Source organism: Pseudorasbora parva, chromosome 1, assembly GCF_024679245.1.
Source record: "Pseudorasbora parva isolate DD20220531a chromosome 1, ASM2467924v1, whole genome shotgun sequence".
Classification (NCBI taxonomy): Eukaryota; Metazoa; Chordata; class Actinopteri; order Cypriniformes; family Gobionidae; genus Pseudorasbora; species Pseudorasbora parva.
The window spans coordinates 1,822,853-1,835,956 of NC_090172.1; positions in this window are offsets into that span (position 1 = coordinate 1,822,853).

Consider the following 13,104-nt stretch of genomic DNA (forward strand, 5'->3'; position numbering starts at 1 on the left):
TTTAGTTAGGGACTACCACAAATCAACTGGGACAAACATCCTCAATACGCACACGCGTCTTTTCTCTTTTCTTTTAGTATACACTTTCAGTGCCCCCTTGTGGCATACACATATGCATAACAATGAACAGTATAACATTATATACAACTGAGGACATAATGAACATATTTTAACAACATTTATGCATTTGGCTGACGCTTTTATCCAAAGCGACTTACATTGCATTCAAGGTACACATTTTACATTTTGTCAGTTCTTGCTTTCCCTGAGAATCGAACCCATGACCTTCTTAGCGCGCTGAGTATATTGTTAATTCTGTAGAAATTGAGAAAAGGTTCATTGGTTTTGAAGCAATCTCCGACTTTTTCAGAAGAGTCAAGGGTTTTGTGAGTTTAGCTTGAAAATTTGGATTTGTGTTCAAAGTTTTGAGAAAATATAATTGCGGCTTTATCTCACAATTCTGATTTTTCCCCCTCACAATTGCGAGTAATAAAGTCAGAATTCTGAGATATAAACTCGCAATTGCGTGATATATAATCACTATATGGAAGCGCATTCCCGCCATATTAAAATAAATAAATAAATAAATAAATAAATAAATAAATAAATAACTTAAACCAAAGCCTAATTATCACATAAAAAGTCAAAATGATGACTTACTAAATCGAAATTATGACTTTAAAAGTAATTATGAGATAAAAAGAAATGATATAGCCTATTTCGAAATTATAATATTAAAAAGTCGAAATTATACTAGCCCTTATAAAAGTCGAAACATGACTTAGCTAATTGATGTGCCGCGACCCGACACATGATAGGCTAATTGTGAACACATTAATGAGTAGCCTATTTAAACTGTAGTTTTAGCTGCTAATGATGAAATTATTGTCTTAATATCTCAATATCTGGGCCGGTTATGTTTAACCAACTATTGTTTTAAAAATTACAATAGTCTATGGCTGGCTTAAAATGAACCTAAAATTAAAGCAATATTTTTAGTACTTCTCTCTTACTATAAAAAGGCACTAAAGCGTCAGCTGATAAAAGACAAGCACATTCTTTAGAGATTTTTTTGTGAAAACTACACGAAAGGTTAAAGATTATGTGTAGTGTTCAGATATCTGGTCTCCTCATCTAGAAGCCCCAATGTTATGGGAAAGGACACTGAACATGTGAAATGACAGTTATGACAGTTCATCGATAAATATAGGGTTTGTGTTGCCATAGTGTTGCCTAATACTTCAAATTACATTGGTAGAATTATTCAGAAAAACAGTTGAACACATTTCAGTTTCGCCCAAACTTACACCCACACACAGTCATTCATCCTCGCAACAAACCTGAGATACTAATTAATAGGCTTGACGAAATTAAAGTAATTAAATAAACATGTCCAGCAAAAACTCTCAAGATGTAGGCTATGTGTATTTTTACACATTCACAAAACAACAACACTCTTTCCATCGTCATCTAAATTGCATTACCTTTATTTAGACTCTCGGTAAGAAAACTATAATTTTAAAGAAGTGTCCAATTACAAATATCTCGCCATTTAGTGTGCATTTGGGTTATAAATGTGTGTTAGATCTTTGTATTTGTGAATTGTACACTCTAAAGAATTCTGGGTTAAAAACAACCCAAGTTTGGTTGAAAAATGGACAAACCCAGTGAATGAGTTGTTTTAATCGAACCGTTGGGTTAAATATTTGCCCAACCTGGGGTGTGTTTCCCAAAAGCACCGTCAGCCAACTATGGTCGCAAGCTCCGTCATTATCAGCATAGTTTAACAGTTTAGTACAATCTATCTTTTATTTCGAAAACATACAAATGTAATTTATGGCTTTTAAGTTTGTCAAGAGATTTAAAACACTTTTTTTGAAGAGCGCGCATGTGCGAACGTGCTCTAATATGTAAGAAGGAGCCTATAATTGAATCTGGAAGTAAAGCAAAATAACTGAGAAACATAAAAAATTGTCTTCAGGTGCCATATCCATAATTTATATACACCTTTATAATATTCAGAAACACAGTTTTGTCCAAACTTACACCCACACATAGTGTCATTCATCCTCGCAACAATCATGAGATTGTTACGCAGTTATTTATCCTAACTGAACATCTGTTCTGGAAAACAACCATTAAAACAGCCACCAAAGAAATACTGCAATGGCATTTACAATATTTTGAAAACTGCTTATTTTATTTATAAACGGCAGATAGCAGGACAAGACAGTAATAAATAAATTCAGAACCCGAACACACACACACACACATTTCATAATAATATTAACTCTCTATAATTTCTCTTGCAATCAAAAACATTGAGCAACTTTGGATGTGAGAGGTTGTAAATTTTTTAATGCATATGCCTATTTATATTTATTTATCTGCATGTTTAACATGTAAAAGATCAACAAATATCATCAACTTTTAAAATCACTGTCTTCTCATTAATGTTTCACTCATTTCTTACTGCTTCTGATTCAATTTGGCCATATAAAGAGCACTAATGAATTTACTTTTTATAAGTCCCATCAGAATTTATTTATATATAAATTAAAAGTTAAAAGATAATTCTTCATCATTTACTGAATATTGAGAGCAACCTTGAACCTGTTATATCCACATTAAATTATGTACATTCATATATTACTCTTCACTCTTCTATTATATTATATTATATTATCGTATAATAATTAATTGTTACTGGGGAAGCTTATCAAGAAAAAAAGACCACAGGAATACCTCTACATCTCATCTATACGTTCAGAAACTTGATAAAGATCACACATGTAGGTATCAACATGACATTTTTGATTGGTAGACCTCACCCACACATTATAATGTCAAAGGAGGTGGAGAGTTGAGCCGGAAGTGAACTTCATATAAAGTTGCCTAAGAATAAACTGAGGATTCAGAGATTTTGCATCTTTAATGCAGGAACAATGCCGACCTACAAGGTGTGTGTATCTGCTGGTCGAGGGATGATTGCTAAGACAATTAACAGCATTTACCTGACGCTGATAGACTCGAAGAATCAGAGCAGTGACAGAACCCTGATGAACAAGTCCTATTTTAGTACTTTTGAAACGGTAAGAACTTTAAAGACTTAATTATTTTTATTGTGAGTCATTTTATATATATATATATATATATATATATATATATATATATATATATATATATATATATATGATTTTTTAGAGCCTGATTGCAAAAGAAAATGTATTTATCAGCTTCTATATATCAGACAATTTTTTTATGAGGCCGATAACAATAACATTAAAAATGAACATATATACCAATAGTGTGACCGATATATTGTGCATCCATTATATATATATATATATATATACAGCTCTGTGAAAAAAATTAAGAGACCACTTAACATGGATTTCTCAATGTTAAGTGGTCTAGGTCTATATATATAGGTCAGTGACATTTTTGTGTCCAAGTGCATTATTTTTAATGCTTTATTTTATTTTCATTATTTATTTTCTCTTAAAATACTTTAATACTTCATGACTTACATCACTTTATTCTATAACAATGATTTAGTTTTAATTAATTTTAAGTACATTTATTAATACTTATGTTTTGATATTAATACTTATTAATTTTGTTTTGTTATCCTAAACCCTCAAAATATCAGGTGGTGTGATTGTCCAAACAAATGAACAGACTAAGAACTTTATTTAAAATGGTTAATAATAAAATTATTTAAAAAAAGTTAATTAATATATATTTTTTAAGTAATATTAAAACATATAATATAATATATTTATAAATATATATATATATATATATATATATATATATATATATATATATATATATATATATATATATATATATATATATATATATATATATATATATACAATGGCATCAGTTTAGGTTTGAAATTTAGGTTTATTTAAACATGGCTATTTTATTAAGAGTAAAGATGATAATACATCATCCAGAGGAGCCCGACTGATCCTTGTGGCAGAGTGAAAAGATGTGTAGATCTCTCTCAATTACTGATTAAAAACTGCTTATTTCAAGTATGAGTAGGTTGGTACACTTTCCATGTCAGGTGGTGCCACCTGACATAAAATCAATCGAATGTAAACACTTTGGATGATTTAATATCTGAAACTTGTTTTAGCACATTGTTAATGTTCATGCTCTGTTTTTAAAATATTTTTTAAAGTACCTCTTCTGAAGCTTTATTTGTCAAGAACAGTGATTATGCAATGGTCCGAACTGGTTGTTTTCCATTTTGAATTACACTGAAACCTTCTTTTTTTTAACTCCTCCTAGACTTTTCTTCACCAAACATTTTTTCACCAAAACTGAATCAGATCATTTTCAGACCATGCTGACAAAAAAAACATGGAATTCAAGTTGATTACTCAAACTGTTCTCGTATAACGAGTGAACAAATTTGATGATGAGCACACCAATGGTTTTGAGGCTAAATCTTCGTAGCGTGTTCGCGTGTTCAATTCAAAATTAGTTTGACAAAGCTCTCATGACTTGAGGGTACTTGCATATTTTTTAGAACAGTGCAACCTAGTGTTCACGATATGAGAAAAAGGGTTTTATTGTGTTTATGAAGGTTGTGGGCCCATAATCTATGCTTGCAGCTATATTTTAGGCATTTGGGCCCTATTGATTTCCTTTATCATTTTTAGGGCATCTCCCACTGGCAGCACGAAGTGTATCACTTACAACAGACTTTAAAATAGTCCTCTTATACTCATTCAAATCGCTTCAAACTTGTTCAGAATAATGTCAAGACATGGCTGAGGTAAAATTGTGAAACGATTCATGATATCTTAATTAGTGCATAAAATGTTAACGCTCTTTCCTTTGAATATTCTCTGTTTTTGAGGTTCTTATTATGCTTCAAATCTCATGAAATTTGGCACACACATCAGTTGTTGGTTGTTGGGTGTAGACAAAAACTTAGACATGGCCGTGGAGGGGGTTATGTATATGATTGGGTGGGGTCAGTTTTACATACAATCATGAAACTCTGTAAATATATTGTTCTTATCAAGTAAGACAACTTTCAAATGTACTGTTATTAGCTCCGCCCAACAGGAAGTCAGCCTTTTTTCTTTTTCTGTTTGTTAATTTAATGTGAAATTTGGATAATTGCAGGCTCTAAGCTTTTAAATACTCCTCCAAAGGGGATTTATGCAATTCTCACCTTAATGCCAAGAAATTAAAGTTGTTAAATTGCCAAAGTATTTTTGAGATATGGAACCGTGTTGAGATGGTGCGGGAATAAATGAATAACAAAAAAGGGAAAAATGTAGAGTCTTGTATCTTCTATATGCATTGTCTTATTTAAATCAAATTGGTGTTGTTTGGATCACATGGATGTGGCTATTTTGAGGCATGGTCATAGCACCACCAGATGGCAGCAGGAAGTGTGGCAGTAACACAATGCATTGAAATAACATTTACATGCATCTGCCCATCGTGCATTGTTTTAATTGAGCAAGCAGGTGGCAGAATTGTGCTTGGGCCCATCCTCGCTATTGCATCTATATTTCATTTTGTTTTCTTATTAACTATTTTTTTCATAAAAGTTAGGATACACAAGTGTAGAGAAATAAAATAATGCATATGGCGAGATAAAATTATAAAACCTGTGAAAATCCTGAGGGTGGCACAGTTATGATTTATCCCTCTTCTCCAAAGCCTGTGATTACTTGTCTAATAAAGATTTTCGTTAAAGGAGTTCTCCTTTGACATCCATGTGACGAATGACCTTGGAGACATTGTCCAGGTGAAACTTGAAAAGGTGAAACACTTTGTCAGTTACCAGTGGTTATGTAAGCATATCAAAGTGAAAACACCTTCTGGAAAATGCTTGGAGTTCCCATGTCATCGCTGGATTAAAGATGATGAAGTGATTATCCGAGAGGGCACTGGTACGTGCAGACTCCCTTTGTTCCTTATCCATTTTTAAATTAAACATTATTAGAAAGTTTTAAAATTAAGTTGACCAGTTGATATTGAATCATGTCATAAATGCTGTCCTTTCTTTGTGTAAAATGTGTGCTATGTATTTCTCTGTGTGTTTATTTAGCTCGATTGCCTCAGGATGACAGCGGATTGCTTATAGAGCAAAGAAAAAAGGAACTGGAATCTACACAGGAAAAATTCTGGTTTGAACAAAACAATTACATTCTTGAACAATATTAATTTCAGTCAGGACCACTTTGAGAATGAAATTTATTGACAATCTTTGGATTTACCGAAAGGCTTAGGCTCCTAGACAGCTTAAGATATATCCTTTAAACATAAATCCCCCAGCACAACGTTGTAAAATTCAATGTGTCACATTGATTTCATAACTACTAAAGAGAGCGCGTCTAAGAGGAACGTGGTTCCTCGAAATCACTGGAGGTAGCGTACCTCAAAAGGGTAGGGAACGTGGTTCCTTAACTAATTTCAGAATCTGATCATGTGTGATCAGAGGAATATAGAAGCAAGGCTATACTTGATACGTAGGTTAACTCTGAATTCATTAACAACCCCAAACAAAGTGGTGGTACATGATAATCAAGTACTGATCATAACACGTTAAGTCTATATGTTGAAATGACTCTTGGATTTCTGTGCTTAAATAATGTCTTTAGTTCCTGGTTGAATGTAACACTGGAAAACGGAGGATTTCCATCATCCCATTCTTTGGAGCATAAGAGCAGGGATGGTAGAACCTGCTGTTATGGCTGCTCTGATGCTAAATGAGTGCGCTGTGTAGCGGTTAAGGGCAAGACCACTGTAACAATTTCGTGGGTGTGGAAGGAAGAGGACACGGGGGTCGGCTGGACTGTTGACGCTAACTTTATTTTCAAGGCTCAAAACCACAGCAGCACACTCAGGTGTGTGACTTCTCATAAACTCATACAATCACTTCCGGGTCGGTACTTCCGGCTTCCGGGTAAACTCAGTCTCTCTCGGGTGTCTCGCGTCAACAGTCCGTCTCTCTCTCCCAGGCTTCCGGTTCCACTGGCGTTTTATCCTCTCTCCACGCCCATTACTGGAACAAGATACAGGTGTTATTAATCTGCGTCCAACCCACTCACTTACCGCTCGTCCCGCGGCTCTCTCTCCCGCTGCAGACCTCGCTAAACCACGCCCCCCTTGCCACATACCCCCACCGCCCGACTCAGCCATTTCTGGAGAGGAAGTCGGCCACAGCCATCTAAGCACCCGGCCTGTGGACCACCGTGAATTTAAAAGGCTGAAGAGCTAGATACCAACGGGTGATCCGCGTGTTGGTATCCTTCATGCGGTGGAGCCATTGGAGAGGAGCGTGGTCCGAACAGAGGGTGAACTCCCGCCCCAGGAGGTAGTAACGGAGGTTGAGAACGGCCCACCTGATGGCAAGGCACTCTTTTTCGATGGTGCTTTACTTAGCCTCTCTCTTCGAGAGCTTGCGGCTAATGTACAGCACCGGCCGCTCTCCCCCCTCCACCTCCTGGGCCAGGACTGCGCCCAGCCCCCTGTCCGACGCGTCAGTCTGCAACAAGAAAGGGAGAGAAAAGTCAGGGGAGTGTAAAAGCGGCCCGCCACATAGAGCAGCCTTAACTTGGGTGAAAGCCTGCTTGCACGGATCCGTCCACTGGACCGTATCTGGTAGCCCCTTTCTAGTAAGGTCAGTCAAAGGGATGGTGAGGTCCGAATAATTTGGTATAAACCGTCTATAATATCCCGCCAGCCCCAAGAACTGCCTTACCTCCTTTTTGGTCTTGGGTCTCGGACAGGTTGCAATCGCGGCAGTCTTATTAATTAGGGGACGCACCTGTCCATGACCCAAGTGGAAGCCCAGATACCTTACTTCCACCCGCCCAATCGCACACTTCTTCAGATTGGCCGTGAGCCCCGCTCCCCTCAGCGACCTCAAGACCGCCCTGACATGCTGCATATGCCGCTGCCAATCGTGACTGTAAATCACGATATCATCTAGGTAGGCAGCAGCATATGCGGCATGGGGACGCAAAATCCTATCCATGAGGCACTGGAAGGTAGCGGGAGCCCCGAACAAACCGAAAGGAAGCGTGACAAATTGGTGCAATCCAAACGGCGTGGTGAAAGCTGTCTTTTCTTTGGACAATGGAGACAAGGGGATCTGCCAATAGCCCTTCGTTAAGTCCAATGTCGAATAAAATCGAGCCGTGCCCAGCCGATCAAGCAACTCGTCAACCCGCGGCATTTGATAAGCGTTGAATTTCGACACTGCGTTCACCTTGCGATAGTCCACACAGAACCTGACCGAGCCGTCAGTTTTAGGAACCAAAACTATCGGGCTCGCCCAGTCACTGTTGGACTCCTCTATTACTCCCATGTCCAGCATTGCCCCTAATTCCTCCTGAAACACCTTTTTCTTGTGTTCAGGCAACCGATATGGCCGGCTGCGAACTACCACGCCCGGCTCGGTCTCGATATGGTGCTGAATTAAGTCGGTGCGTCCCGGTAGGGGCGAGAACACGTCGGCGAACTCCGCCTGTAATTTTGATAAATCAGTGAGTTGGGACGGTGAGAGGTGATCTCCACCAGGGGCCAGTGCGACTGATTGTGCCTTAATGCTCGCCTCTGGCCCGAGATCATCCTCCCCCCCAATCACCGTTGCCAACAACACTGATTCCACCTCATTCCATTTTTTGAGTAGATTGAGGTGGTATATTTGACGTGCCCCGTTCCTATCGGACCGTATCACTTCATAATCGAGATCCCCGACCTGTCGTGCGACCTCAAACGGCCCCTGCCACTTTGACATTAATTTAGAGCTCAACGTAGGGAGTAATACGAGCACTTTCTCTCCCGGTGTGAATTTGCGTAGTTTCGTACCCCTGTTATACGACGGGCTCTGGCGGTCCTGGGCTTGTAAAAAATTCTCCCTGGATAGCCGCCCCAGTGTGTGGAGTTTTGTTCGCAAGTCCAGCACATATTGAATTTCGTTCTTCGCCAAAGAAGGCCCCTCCTCCCAAGTTTCTCGCAGGACGTCCAGCACCCCCCGTGGCTGGCGCCCGTAGAGAAGCTCGAAGGGGGAAAACCCTGTGGAGGCTTGTGCGACCTCCCGCACGGCAAATAAGAGGGGTTCTAACCACCGATCCCAATTTTTGGCGTCTTCCTGTACGAACTTACGGATCATGGTTTTACGCGTGCGATTAAACCGTTCGACCAAGCCGCCCGTTTGTGGGTGATAGACGCTTGTTCGAATGAATATAATGCCCAATAATCCATACAGTTCGCGTAACGTACGTGACATAAACGCCGTGCCTTGATCAGTGAGGATTTCTTTCGGAACCCCCACCCGGGAGATTATTCGAAACAGGGCGTCCGCAACACTCTTCGCGGAGATGTTGCGGAGAGCCACTGCTTCCGGATATCGTGTTGCGTAGTCCACGATAACTAACGATGCAAAACGATGTCCGCGTGCGGATCGCTCTAATGACCCGATGAGGTCCATCGCAATTCTCTCGAAGGGGACCTGCATTAATGGAAGGGGGCGCAATGGCGCTTTTGGAGCGGCCAGGGGATTCACCAACTGACATTCCGGACAAGACGCGCACCACCTGCGCACGTTGTCATGAATGCCTGGCCCAAAAAATCGGGTCATAAGGCGATTCAGAGTGGCCGCCTGTCCCAAGTGACCCGCCATTGGATTAGAGTGAGCCGCCCGGAAAAGCATTTCCCGGCGGCTCTTCGGAACTAACAACTGGGTTGTATCTACCTTTGTCCGAGTGTCTTGGGTCACTCTATACAACCGGTATTTTATTATGGCGAAATAGGGATAGGTGACAGCCAAGGCAGGTTGGAGAGACTGGCCGTCGATAGAGCGGACCTGCTGGAAGGCGTTTTTGAGGGTCTCATCCTGGGACTGCTCCAGAGGGAAGTCATCGCGGTCCGAGAGAATCAGTCTCTCGATCCCGCTCGTTTCCTCTGAAGCCGTCCCCAAGGGTCCCGTCTCAGTCTCCCCAAGCTGCACTCGCGCCGCCCCCCTCCTAGCCTTTTTCTCCCAAGCGGCATCCGCACATAACGAACCCAATAAAGCCGAAAATGCGGGCCAATTCGTCCCCAGAATTAGCGGATGCCGGAGGTGAGGACTAACCGCCACCTCTACACGATGCTTTTCTCCCCGAAACTGAATCGTGATTGGGACAAACGGATATTCCACCACATCCCCGTGCACACACCGCACCTTAACCACGTGGCTTGTATCCAATGCCCCAGGCTGCATCAGACTTTGATGGATTGAGGTTTGTCATCTGGGCGGGGCCCTCGAACTCCCGAACGGCCCAGGGCCCATCCCACCCCGGCCTCTGGGGGGAACGCGAGGAGGGCCCGGAGGGCGGGACCTAGGGAGAGGGACAGGGCGAGAGAGAGAGACAGAGGGGGGAGAGAGAGAGTGAGAGGTTAGAAGGGGCTCGCCGACCCCCGGGCCTACCACCATGTGGTCCTCCGCCAGGTTGATGGCCGTCTCCAGCGACGTGGGCCGGTGGCACTGGACTCACTCTGCGGTCTTCTTTGGGAGCCGAGCGATAAACTGCTCCAGTACCACCAGATCGACGATGTGGTCCACGTCGCTTCCGCCGGCCAAGAGCCATTTGCGACACGAGTCCCGGAGCTGCTGGGCCATCGCGAAGGGTCCGGCCAACCCGCTGAATGATGGCCCTCTTGAGGTCGTCATAGTCCAGGAGGTTCGCCACCGGCAGTTGTTGGTCAGCCGCCTGGGCTTCTCCGGACAGTAATGGGATCAGACGCACCGGCCACTGTGCCCGGGGCCACCCGCAGGCCTCCGCTGACTTTTGGAACAGGTCGATGAAGGCCTCGGGGTAGTCTTGTGGCCCCATCTTATGAAGGGGCATGTGAACCGGTGCGCCGGCCGGCCCGGCGGCCTCGGTGCGAACCTCCCGGTCAAGCCAGCGGAACCCTTTCGCGGTCCTCTTGCTCCGTCCGAAGGTCCAGCAGGGCTTGATGTTGTTCGCGGTGGAGGACCGCGAGGGATGTTATGATGTCCTCAAATGGCATGGCGGAAGACGTCTGCATGGCGGCGGCGCTGTCCTACTTCCTCCCGGGTTTCGGCACCAGTGTAACAAGTTTGTGGGTGTGTAAGGAAGAGGACACGGGGGTCGGCTGGACTGTTGACGCTAACTTTATTTTCAAGGCTCAAAACCACAGCAGCACACTCAGGTGTGTGACTTCTCATAAACTCATACAATCACTTCCGGGTCGGTACTTCCGGCTTCCGGGTAAACTCTCTCGGGTGTCTCGCGTCAACAGTCCGTCTCTCTCTCCCAGGCTTCCGGTTCCACTGGCGTTTTATCCTCTCTCCACGCCCATTACTGGAACAAGATACAGGTGTTATTAATCTGCGTCCAACCCACTCACTTACCGCTCGTCCCGCGGCTCTCTCTCCCGCTGCAGACCTCGCTAAACCACGCCCCCCTTGCCACAACCACAATGTTGGTAAAAAAGACGTAGGTGATGTGTAAACCAGCAAGTTTTTATGTTCTTACCCTCAGTGGCAAACAGTGGATCGTTGGAATGTGAATGAGCATGGTAGATCAGGTACCATGGAAGAGAGGGGACAATATATATATATATATATATATACACTCACCTAAAGGATTATTAGGGGTCCCATACTAATACTGTGTTTGACCCCCTTTCTCCTTCAGAACTGCCTTAATTCTACGTGGCATTGATTCAACAAGCTGCTGAAAGCATTAAATGTTGGCCCATATTGATAGGATAGCATCTTGCTGTTGATGGAGATTTGTGGGATGCACATCCAGGGCACGAAGCTCCCGTTCCACGAAGAGAGTTGCCTCTTTCTGGGTGCTGACAGATATTGTAGAGCTGACGGCTGGGCGACACCTAATGCATTCGCTAGATTCTATAGCCTCTGTGTAGAGCTGGTTTCTGCCCATCTGCTCGCTTCAAATATCCAGTAACACTGAAGTACCTGTTCTAAGTACCTGTGCCATTCCCCCCAATTGGCTGGAGCTACCCCAGGGACATTCCGTATGTTGCACTGCCCTAACTGGCCAGTCCATATGTGTAACTCCCACGATACCTCGCTTTGGGTAGGATAAGGGCTCCGCAGTGTTCCCTTTCCCTCATGCTTTCCTAGTGTTATCCAATAGTCTCACTAAGTGGGTCATGCGGAACAGCAGGGATTTGACTTTCTCAGCTTAAGTCTGCCGCCTTGAATACATGGGATTTATACAGGGTGCTGGAAAGGGTAGCCATTGTGGTATTTTCCAAGGTACCCCAATAACGATGGTTAGGTTCCGACGTATAAAGAACGTGACCAACTGAAAGGGAACGGTTATATATGTATCACTGGCTCGTCTCCTCAGCTAAAAACAAAGGTCCATTGCGTCTGCCTCCGTATTTATATCTGCACTGCGGGTGGAGCATGAGAAGCAAATATTGCATCCCAATGTGCATTGGCTTGTTTAGTTACACTCGAAGATGATTGGGCTCACATGCGTTTCCCCATGACGACGTACGTCTCATTCCTTCCTTTAGGGAAACATTCGGAAAAAAAGGTTCAAAGCAAAACTCAAGTCTGGACATTGGATTCTTTTAAATAAATGATCTATAGAATAATGAGAGCTCCAATTGGAAGGGCCTGGTCCTCCTAATGTTGTATAAGGCAAGTCTGCAGGACTGGGTAGTTCTTGTAATGTGGTCTGTGAAGTTTAACTCATCATCAGTCACAACTCCAAGGTTCCTGGCTGTCCTGGATGGAGTCATAACCAAGCTGAATGGAGAAGTTGGTTTGGGTTAGCTTGGACCACAAACAGTTCTGTCTTTGCAAGGTTTAGTTGAAGGTGGTGGTCCTTCATCCAATAAGAAATGTCTGTCAGGCAGGCCAAGATGCGAGCAGCTACTGTCAGATCATGTGACTGGAATAAGGGTTGAGTTGTGTGTCATCAGCATAGCAGTGAAAGGGTTTTCTGAATGACTGATCCCAGTATTGTAGATGGAGAAGAACCAATTAGGGCTCCCAGCACTGAGCCCTGAGGCACTCCAGTATCTAGATGTTGCTACTTAGACACCTCATCCCTCTTTTTCAACTTAAAC